Consider the following 11,197-nt stretch of genomic DNA (forward strand, 5'->3'; position numbering starts at 1 on the left):
GCTATGTTCAGCTCATTTAGCTCCAAGGATCAAAACCCTAGGGCTTCAGAAGGCCAGGATGCCAGTTCCTGCCCCTGGATCAAAGTTGTTCAAGATGAAGGCATGAGCAGGGGGTGAGGGTGGGGATTTCTTTTCCAGCTCTGCCACAGCCATGACTGAGACCCGGAGACAGATCCTTGCATTGGAACCTGGATTTCCTTCTCCAGGCAAAACGTGGGTGAAGGTTAAAGCTCTGGGTCTGTACAGGTGCCCTTCCTACTTCAGTAGTGTAAGATGACTTCTCTGAACTCTACTAGTGCTGAACTTTGGAATCTGATTTCCTTTTTCTAGGGACTCTAGCAGATAAGCCTTTGCTATAAGGCTGCCCTTTTACTCATAGACCAACTATAACCAAGCCGTTTGTCTTGGTCAAATTCCATTAGAGGAGAGATATTTGAGTCCATTTCTGAGGGGTAAGAGGATCATGAGATTGCAGGGTCCCCAGAAATAAAATAGTAGGCACTTAATAAACACTAATTAAGCTTCACGTGAGCCTGGGCTTCCAGTAAGATCCCAGGAAGTGAAACAGTTTCTTCATTAGATGAAATAATTTCGAGATCTGAGCATTAAACAGACCAAGCTATTATTACTTAAACAGTCAATTAGTAGCTAAATAGGGCTCTACTCTAGAACTCCCTGGCCAGGCTCCGTGTGGAAACCCTCTTGGGATTGCAGCAGTAAATCCAGTTTATAACATTTACTGATCAAAAACATTCTCCGGTGAAAATCCCCACCCTGGCTTGTTCCACCTAAGGTACTAGGGGCCCAATTCTTACACACTTAAAAAATGCCTGCAAGTTTTTTTCCAGAAAGGAGGAGGACAGAAGCCACAGTGTGATTCTCAGGCTCACGTTAGTTCCATATAACTAATGCTCCCTCCTGTCAGCAGTTCCAGTCCAGCATCCAGAACAGAGTGGCTGTGGTTGGCTCAGTTTTAGTGGAGCTCACCCAAAATGCTCTCTGCCCCCAGGGAACTCAGACAGTAGTGCTAAATATTTGGGAGAGTTGTTTTTATTTTATATTTAATCTTCTTGCTAGCCTATGGCGGAGGGAAGCAGGAACCTTCGTTCTTGAAAGCGAGGAAATTGAGACTGATTAATTCAGCAAACACCTGTTAAGCACTTTCTCTGCTCCTGACATGAATAAGGGACTTGCACACTTATGACAGGTGAATGGGATGAGGGCAGGATTTCATCAGCCTCCTGGTTCCAACTTGGTCCCCTTTGCATCCTCATGACACTTAAAAATAAGATCACCAAATGTGTGGCTAGCCACCTGAGAGCAATCCAGCTGCTGCCTGAGGCATTCATGCATTTACAGTAATCCCCCCTTATCCGTGTGGGATATATTCCAAGACCCCCAGTGGATGCCTGAAACCATGGATTGTACCAGGCCCTATATATACTATATTTTTTCCTATATATACATATCTATGATCAAGTTTAATATATAAATTAGGCACAGTAAGAGATTAACAATAACTAACAAAATAGAGCAATTATAAAAATATACTGTAATAAAAGTCATATGAATGTGGTTTCTCTCTCTTTCTCTCAAAATATCTTATTGCACTATTCTCTCCCTTCTTCTTGCGCTGATATGAGATGATAAAATGCCTACACAACAAGATGAAGTGAATGATAGTAGTGTTCTTTTCCGATTGTGGTTGACCGAAGGTAACTGAAACCACAGAGAGTGAAACCGTGGATAAAGGAGACTACTGTATTCCACATTCACTGAGCACCTACTGCTTATGGGCCATGTGCTGGACGCTGGGGATGCAGAGGCAAAGATGTGGTCCTGCCTTCAAAGAATGGACAGTCCAATGCAACGGTTCTCAATCTGTTTTCTCTTCAATGCTATGAGGTACTTACTACCACCATAACCTTGACTCACTAAGATCGTGGTTCATCGGGGGGAGAGAAAAAGAAATAACCAATAACTACAAAATAATGTGATAAGTGTTATCTATGATAGAAATATGCACAGAGTATGGTGGAAATACAGAAGAAGGAGCACCGAAAATCAGATCGGGAATGGGGAGGTTGTCAGGAAATGCATCTCAGAATGGTGACAGCTGAGCCCACTTTTGAGAGACAAGCAGGAGTCAGGCAAAGTGGAGTCAGCGAACAGGATGCGGGAGATCTGTAACATCATGATACACTCAGGGATTGCACACAGTGCTTTACAGTTAGAGCAGGATGAGGTGTATGTGAGGGAGGAGGGACAGGGCATCAGAGGGTGCAGGGCCTGTGTGTCAAGATAAGGAAGGAGGCTGAACATTATGCTAAACTAAATGCTATGCGGAGATATCAGCAATGGGTTTGGAACTCATGTCACATAAAGAGCCACCGAGTAAATAGGACTGTTTAAATTGAAGAAGAGAAGACTTAGGGGAGATAAATATTCTGGTTTATAGCATGTACAGAGTTTTAAATTTTGTGTTACTTCAGAATTAGAAACAGCCAACTTTTATCCTGGCTTGGTGAACCATACATAATGAGCAGGTTAGGGACAGGTTACCAGATCTCCACTAGCTGCTGTAGTCAGGTGCCCAAACTCTTCAACCACGTAGGATGGCCCTGCCTCCTATCCCACTCTGGGATTAGAGTTCTTGGATTACGGTCTGTTTGTCAATCCTGATGTTCCTCTGGGGAAAGCAGAAGGAGAGAATGTGGAGATGACTCTAGCTGTAGAATTACAGCTTGAAGAGGGCCAAGGGAACATGACTAAGGGAGCCATGAAAGACAGGATCCCAGCTTGTGGTTAGAGGTGTGGTTGTGGTTAGGAATGAATCAGTGAAGCCTTCTTGCCCAGAGGTAAAACTCTCCTTTTCCATCTGTGTGCTTTCTCAGAGCCTTTTGTCCTTTGTCTCCCTTTCTCTCCCATCTGTCAATGGCAAAGTGGCCCTCAGAAGAGCAAGCCAAGGAGTCATTACAATGGGTGTGAGCCTTTCTAATCTCAACATCAGCACTTTCCTAATTGCAGTGCTGTTGACAAGTAAGTCTCACTTTTCTGGAAACTTTAGCCAAGATGTCAAGAAGTAAAGTATGAATGCATGAAAGAAGTAAAGGGTTTTTTTTTTTTCCTGCAGAAAAGATCCCTCCAGCCAAGACAAATGTGCCAGAAGGTTAGATAGGCTAGGAATCCTTAAGTCAGGTATTTGACTTTCTCTAGCTCAGCAGTTCTCAACTTGGGGCAATTTTGTTCCCCAGGGACATTTGGCAATGTGTGGGGGGGTGCAACTGGCATCTAGAGGGCAGGATATTGCTAAACATTCTATTATGCACAGGACAGCAGCACCGCACCCCCCCACAAAGAATTATCAGACTCAAAATGTTGATAGTGCTGAGGTTGAGAAATAACCAATAAATGCTTGTGTTTATAAGGATTTGGTTCGGGTTTGGTGTGTTTATAAGGATTTGAAATTAGCCCTTGAAATGTCAGGTGGCTAAAGGTAAAAGCCAACTTGAATTCTATAAACGTAGGTGCAAGTCCCCTGCTAGTCTAGCTTACAACTACACCATAGTTGATACAGCTTGGCACTTCCCCTTTACTGCTCTGGTCTAGACTGTATCGGGCATTCATTCCAGTTCTAAAATTGGAGGGGAAGGAAGGCGGAGGGAGAGGAAAAAAATCAGCACTTTGATTATGTTTCTAGTTAGCTGTGGGAGGGTGAAAATTTGAGCCTAAACCCAAGAGTTCAGTATCCCAAACACACACCTCATTTAATTATAAACAGCACTTCAGTATAAAACAGGACGGTGACAGAAGAATAACAAATACCAGATCATACTTGAAAGTTGGAATCTGGGTCGGCCCCGTGGCTTAGCGGTTAAGTGTGCACACTCCGCTACTGGCGGCCCAGGTTCAGATCCCGGGTGCGCACCGACGCACCGCTTGTCCAGCCATGCTGAGGCCGCATCCCACATACAGCAACTAGAAGGATGTGCAACTATGACATACAACTATCTACTGGGGCTTTAGGGGGAAAAAAAAAAAAAAAAGAAAGTTGGAATCTGATGAAAATGTAGGAACTGGGATGTCAAATTTGTAAAAATAAAAACCAAAAATATGAGTAGAAGTCAATGCGATCTCAGAAACAAGTTCAAATGAAGATTAGGTAAAGAGCTACTTAAATACATTTATTTTTTGATGGACTCAAAGGATGTGCTGAAGGCAATCCAACAAATTTTAACACAGATAATAATGATAATGATGATGACGATAGCAACAATTATGTGTTAATCACTTACTCTTTGCCAGAGATAACTCTGTCATACCATTTCATTTTATTTTTTTTATTTTTATTTATTTATTTATTTTTTAATTTTTTGTTTTGTCATACCATTTTAATGAGAAGAAAACTGAGTCTGAGGAAAGTTACATGGAATCTCAGTTACCCATTTTTGTGTAATAAACTACTCCAGACTTTGGTGGACAGGCCAAGGGAGGGAGACAGTTCCACCATATTCTACATGGGTAATACCATAGTTCTATGTAGCTGAATTGCTGCCCACTTCTAGGGGTCACCAACAGCCCCGAAAGCACCAATATGAATACCTGTAGGAAGGTGACCGAGACAGAAAGGAGTTGTCACTGAAGTGTTCAAGCCAAGGCCCAGGGACTGTAAGGCCTATTGAAGAAGGGATTCTTGTAATGGGTAGAAGGTTGGATGTTAAGCTCCATGTTCAGTGCAGGGCACAGAGGGCAGGGCCTAGGATAGTGCACGGCACATAGTGGGAACTTAATTGTTAAATTAGTTAAATGTGATTCCTTTGAACTCTGAGGGTCTAGGGCTGTATATTTTTTGAGGAGGTAACAGTTCATAAGTAAATATTTAATTATGCAAGTGACCAAGAGTTATACATCACTTCATGAAAGGTCTACAATACCAAAAGCATTACTACAGACAAGGTGGTTTTGTTACCCGATCCCCAGGGGCACTATTCACAGAGAATATAACGTGAATATCATCCCCTGAAGTTGTGCAACACAGAGGCCCTTATTATAAATATAAAGCAATTTTAATAAAACAAATTGCCACCTCTAGCAAGGGTAGGAAAAAAAAGCCAGTAATTGAGACTCTCTTTTTTTGTGTGTGTGTGAGGAAGATCAGCCCTGAGCTAACATCTGCCAATCCTCCTCTTTTTGCTGAGGAAGACTGGCCCTGGGCTAACATCTGTGCCCATCTTCCTCCACTTTATATGGGACGCCGCCACAGCGTGACTTGACAAGCGGTGCATCAGTGCGCACCAGGGATCCGAACTGGCGAACCCCGGGCTGCCGCAGCGGAGCACGCGCACTTAACCGCTTGCACCACCGTGCCGGCCCCGAGACTCTTTTTTTAATAGAGAAAATATCCGTAGATATAATCTATTATGTTCTATTTTTTTCTTTTTGAGTCTCTTTTTTTCTAGTGTTTTAACATGCTTATATGGCAACAGTCAGAATCCTAAGGTCCTCCTTTCAAATTTCATCAAGGTCAGTCCCTCTAATTGCCTATCCAATATCCTTCTCCCTTCTTTCCTTCCTAACAGAATCCCAATTTTGTTAGGAGTGGTAATATACCAACTAAGAGACACAATTTTCAGCCGCCTCTACAGCTAGGAGCAGCCATGTGATGTGGTTCTGGCAAATGATATGTAAACTGAGAGCTTCTGGGAATGCTTTCCTTCCCGATTATAGTCCCTGCTCCCTTCTGGCTGCCCTGCTCCTTCTCCCTGCCTGGAATATAGGTATGAGGTTGGAAGTACAGCAGACGTTTTGTGATTATAAGGTAATCAAAAGAATAAAAGCTGCAGGCTAGGGATTTGGGAACACAGAATTAAAAGAACCCTGGGTTCCTGATAGCAGTGTGGAATCACACACCAGTCTTGGACTGCCTACCTGTTAAATGGGAAAAATTGATTCCCTATTTGGTCAAGCTTATTATTTGAGTTTAATCTGTTACTTGCAGCTATATTCAATTCTAACAAACATATTATCCTTGATAACAGTGTTTCTCGAATTGGTATCTGTAGGCCTTTATGTGTCCCAAATATAATTTTATAAATTGAATTCTTGTAAATTTAAAGATTTGTGTTCTCTGAGAACTGTTAAATGTTTTCCTTTCAGTGATAATTAAAAAAATTAACATAAGCAGATTCTGAATCATCTGGATGTCCTCATAACTGAGTGCCACCCTGTGATTTTTTTTTTTTTGTAAGGAAGATCAGCCCTGAGCTAACATCCATGCTAATCCTCCTCTTTTTGTTGAGGAAGACCGGCTCTGAGCTAACATCTATTGCCAATCCTCCTCCTTTTTTTCCCCAAAGCCCCAGTAGATAGTTGTATGTCATAGTTGCACAACCTTCTAGTTGCTGTATGTGGGACGCGGCCTCAGCATGGCCAGAGAAGCGGTGCCTTGGTGCGCACCTGGGATCCGAACCCGGGCCGCCAGTAGCGGAGCGCGTGCACTTAACCCCTAAGCCACGGGGGCGGCCCGTACCCTGTGATTTTGATTTCCATCACTGCATATGTTATTACAATTACATGAAAGCATTTAGCTTTAATGGTTGGTTTATAGGTTTAACTTGAATGATTTATAAGTTTAACTTTAATGGTTTTTAAGCTTGTGGTAGGCTGCTACTAGGTTACCAAGTCCTAATGTTAAAATGATCACTGTCCTAGAACATCTGCTTTATACTCATACTGAATTGCCTAACCTGCTGTATCTAGCTAGCTATTAAGAATGGGCAATGGCTGTTGAGTCCGTTAACTGCGTCTACCACAGCAAATCAGTGCAGTAATGTAACTACTGCTTTGTCAAGTGAAGGCAGACGATGTCAGAGAGCACTATGAACAAGGTTTCATGCTAACTTGAACAGAGAAAGGTGATGGGAGAATTGAGTTCCCATCACAATGTGTAGGCAGTATAGGTATGCAGAACCCAGGAGAAGATACAGTATAGAATTAGGACAATATTCATGGAGGGTATTGCTTGCAGGAAACTCGTCTTGTATATTATAACTTGCAACAGTTCATCAGCAGCAAGGGCAGTAGTAATTAACAAGGAAAACATTATCATCAAACAGGATTTTAAATTATTTTCAATATTGCATCCTGGGGCAACCTATTAAAATATTAAATAGTCTGAATGCAAAAAAATGAGTAGGGCCCAGCCTGTGGTGTAGTGGTTAAGTTCGGTGCATTCTGCTTCTGCGGCCCTGGTTTGCGGGTTTGGATCCCAGGCGTGGACCTACACCACTTGTCGGCCACGCTGTGGCAGTGACCCACATATAAAGTAGAGGAAGATTGGCACAGATGTTAGCTCAGGTCTAATTTTCCTCAGCAAAAATAAAAAAAAGTAAAGTTAAATTAATGACAGTTAAATAATTAAATTTAATAAATCAAACCAACATTGGGGGGCCTCAAGAATATTTTTCCTTTCACAGGGACCTCATATTACTCATGTTCGAGAATATTATTTTAATAGATGAAGGGAGCTAAATCATCTGAAGAACTGGGCTGGGAATCAGTGCTTTGCCCAGCAAAGAAAAGCCATATTTATTTGAATTGGGCAGAGAAAAATTTTAAGGGCCTCACTTCTAAGAAATAGAGCAAAATATGATTTATGCAACAATTTTCTCAGTAGCTGCCCTGACCACAAGCAATTTTTCCTAACAAAGCCCCACCTAATGCCCTCAGCAACCAGCAATTTAGTAATAGGTTGTTGTTGGTGGCTTTTTTTTTTTAATTTTAAGGACTTCAGAGAAAACTTACTAAGTAAATTTCACAGGTGGCAGCTTGTATATCTACTAACTGACTTTTTAACTCATTCCTTTTTTGTTTGTTTTTTTGTTACCCTTTCCCAGGTGCAATAACTTCAACGCTGACAGTGGGGACCAAAAGAAATTATTCTTGGAAGAAACAGTCCATCTTCATGAGTGACCCTTCACCCACAAAATGCTATTCTTTTTGAGTTGCCTTTAATTGCTTTTGTCCCTCCTCCTACCCTCATAGAAATTCTCTGAGGTTCTGGTGTTGACTCACTTCTCTCCACTCTCTCAGGGATTTCATTTACTCCCTCAGTTTCAAGTATCCTTGATCTTGTGAATGATGTCAAAAAATATAATTCATTTATTTATTTAACGAATATCTATTGTACCCATCATGTGCCAGGAACCATGCTGCCAGGTATTAGGGTTATAACACGATGAACAACATAGGTGGGTCCTTGCCTTCCCATGGACTTACCCTCAAGTTTCCACATTTCCAACTTCCTCCTGGCCATCTCCCTGTGGAAGCCCAAATTCAACATACCCCAAACTGGGCTTCTCATTGTCTCCTCCAAAATCTGTTTCACTACATTTCTGTGAATTGCATCACAATTGCCCAATTCCCCTGGGACTCATGCTTGACTCCCTCTCTTTCAATTCCCATATCTGATGCCCAGATCTTGCAAACTCTGCCATCTAATCCCATCTCTTCACACTTGGCACTCCTGCCATCAAAGCTCTCAACCTCTTTTTCCTGGTCATGGCAAGAACCTCCTCATTGGTCTCCCTATCCCATATCTTCTTGGTCCCCTAAATCTATTCTCTCTGCACCTGTCAGAATGATCAATAATACAACATGATGTGGTCATTTTCCTATTTCTTTCTATACTCCCATATCCAATTTTACCCCTGGGATAAAATTCTAACTCCTTAGCCTGGCTTATGGGGTACATCACCACCAATGTCAGAGATTGTCATAACCAATCTCTGTTCTTTGTCTCTACATTCTAGTCTTTGGCATTTACATTCTATTTATATTAAACTTTTTGTACTTCCCCAAACATATTATGTTGTCTCCTATTTCTTTTGCTGTTTTCTATGCTTGGAACTCTTCCCTAACTTTTCTTCTCCTTAGGTAACTTTTTAGTAATCCTTTAAGACAACTCAATAGACGACATCTTACTTGTTTTTGCTTGTCTGGTATCTAGCAGAGTATAGGCCTCCTGTAAATAGAAGAACAATAAATATGTAACTAAACCTTTGTGCTGCTGATTCTCAAATCGACATCTCCAACACTGAACTCTGGACACCTCCACCTGGATGTCTTGTGAGCATCTCAGTGTTGTTTGCCTCAAACCAAACTGATTATCCCCTCCTTTAAGAGAGGAGTCAGTAACAGGGTGGACTCCAGAGTCACACAGCCTGGCCAGGACACTGTAAGGCACAACTCCCAGGGACACCATTCACATTACAGTCTAACTAAAGATAACATTTGCATATTGCACAACATGATGGCTCTGCTGCCTGGGATGGCATCTGGCTCCAATAACTATTAGCTGTGACCTTGGACAATTTACTTAAATTCTTTGGGCATCAGGCATCATCTGTAAAACAAGTAGTACTCAGTAAATGTTTGTCATTACTTTTAACCTCAAACTTCTTCTCCAGTGTTTCCTATGTCACTGGTTAATGAAATTCTACGTTGCCAAGATAAGAAACCAAGGAATCATGGGCCGGCCCAGTGGCTTAGGGGTTAAGTGTGCACGCTCCGCTGCTGGCAGCCCGGGTTCAGATCCCGGGCGCACACTGACGCATAGCTTCTCCAGCCATGCTGGGGCTGCGTCCCACATACAGCAACTAGAAGGATGTGCAGCTATGACATACAACTATCTACTGGGGCTTTGGGGGAAAAATAAATAAATAAAATCTTAAAAAAAAAAAAAAAGAAAGAAACCAAGGAATCACATTGAACTTCCTCTTTCCTCTCACCCTAAATCCAATTAATCCTAAGGCCTGTAGAAATATCCTTTCTTTTCTTCTTCCCAACCTGCTGCCAATGTCATATCACAGTTCTGAGACTTCTCTTGTCTGGACCATTGCAGTAGCCTCCCAATTGGTCTCTTTGTCTCTTGCCTCCCAGTCATTATGTTCATCTATCACATAGCTGCTAAAGTCATCCTCCTAAAACAGTCAAATAAGTTAACTCCACATCTCAAAAATCTTCAATATATTCCAAAGTTAATTAAGCACTTGTCCTAGGCCAATTACTGTGCTAGGTTCTGGTACTACAAAGATAAATAAAATAGGTAAATTTCTTCTCAAACTACTGCTGAACAAGTGAGGACAAAACAATGGGATATGTGCAAAAGTAGAGATTGAAGTATATACCAGGTCCTGTAGAAGGAGAAAGGAGAAAGCCCTCATGACCCCATTTCTGAAATCTTGACTGTTCTCTGAGGAAAGGGACTCCACAATCACTTACTTAGACAACAAGTGTTCAACAGATGTCTTCTCTTTTCAGAACTTTGTCCTGCTATTTTATTTTTTATACTCTCATAGAGACAGGCTATTGACATTTTTCTGGGCCAAGATAACTCTTTTGATTCTTAAATGAGACAAACAAGCCCAAGTGCCCAGCCTAGAGCCCAGCGCATGGTAGATACAACAAATGGTAATTTTCTTCTGGCTGAAGGAAGACTGTGTGTTGTTGTTTTAACCTACCCATAGCAATAGCCATCCATTATTAAGCTCTGAACTTCTACTCCTCCTTTGCCTCCTCAACAGGGAAATCAATAATGGACAAATAACTGTCCAGTGTCAGGCAGAGAAGGAAAAAAAACAAAAAATCACTACTGTTACAAGTAGCATGATAAATACCAAAAAATTTCGAGATGCTCAGTTAGCATGACACAGCACTTCCCCATTTCTTATCCTGCTATAAGGTTCAAGGGAGTTAGTAGGATGGGGGCGAGGGGGACAGAAAGGGGGACATAATGTAACTGAACTCAATGGGTTCATCTCTTGGTGAGTGTGGAGCTGAAAATCACAACCAAGGCTGAAGTGGGTGAACAAAAAGGTTTATTGCTTGCACAAGCAATGGAGAACACTGGGGATAGCTCCCAAATTGGTGTCCCCCCTGAGCTTAGCGCCACTCCCAAAGTGGTGTCCCCCCTGAGCTTAGTGCCGGTGGAGACTTTATGCACCAGAGTGCAGAAGATATGTCACATCTGTGTAACAACTGGGCTCAGTCAGGGCCCATGTGCAGGCCATTACACAATGAGTTCAATGCAACATGCCATTACATAATGAGGTCAAGGAACATGTCATTACATAACAGGTCCATGGTAACTTTTGGACACTTGAAGCTGGAGCAAACTGCAAGGGTCTTGCGGCAACCA

The sequence above is a fragment of the Ceratotherium simum genome, chromosome 22 (genome assembly GCF_057802395.1).
Source record: "Ceratotherium simum simum isolate JZ-2026a chromosome 22, ASM5780239v1, whole genome shotgun sequence".
Taxonomy (NCBI): domain Eukaryota; kingdom Metazoa; phylum Chordata; class Mammalia; order Perissodactyla; family Rhinocerotidae; genus Ceratotherium; species Ceratotherium simum.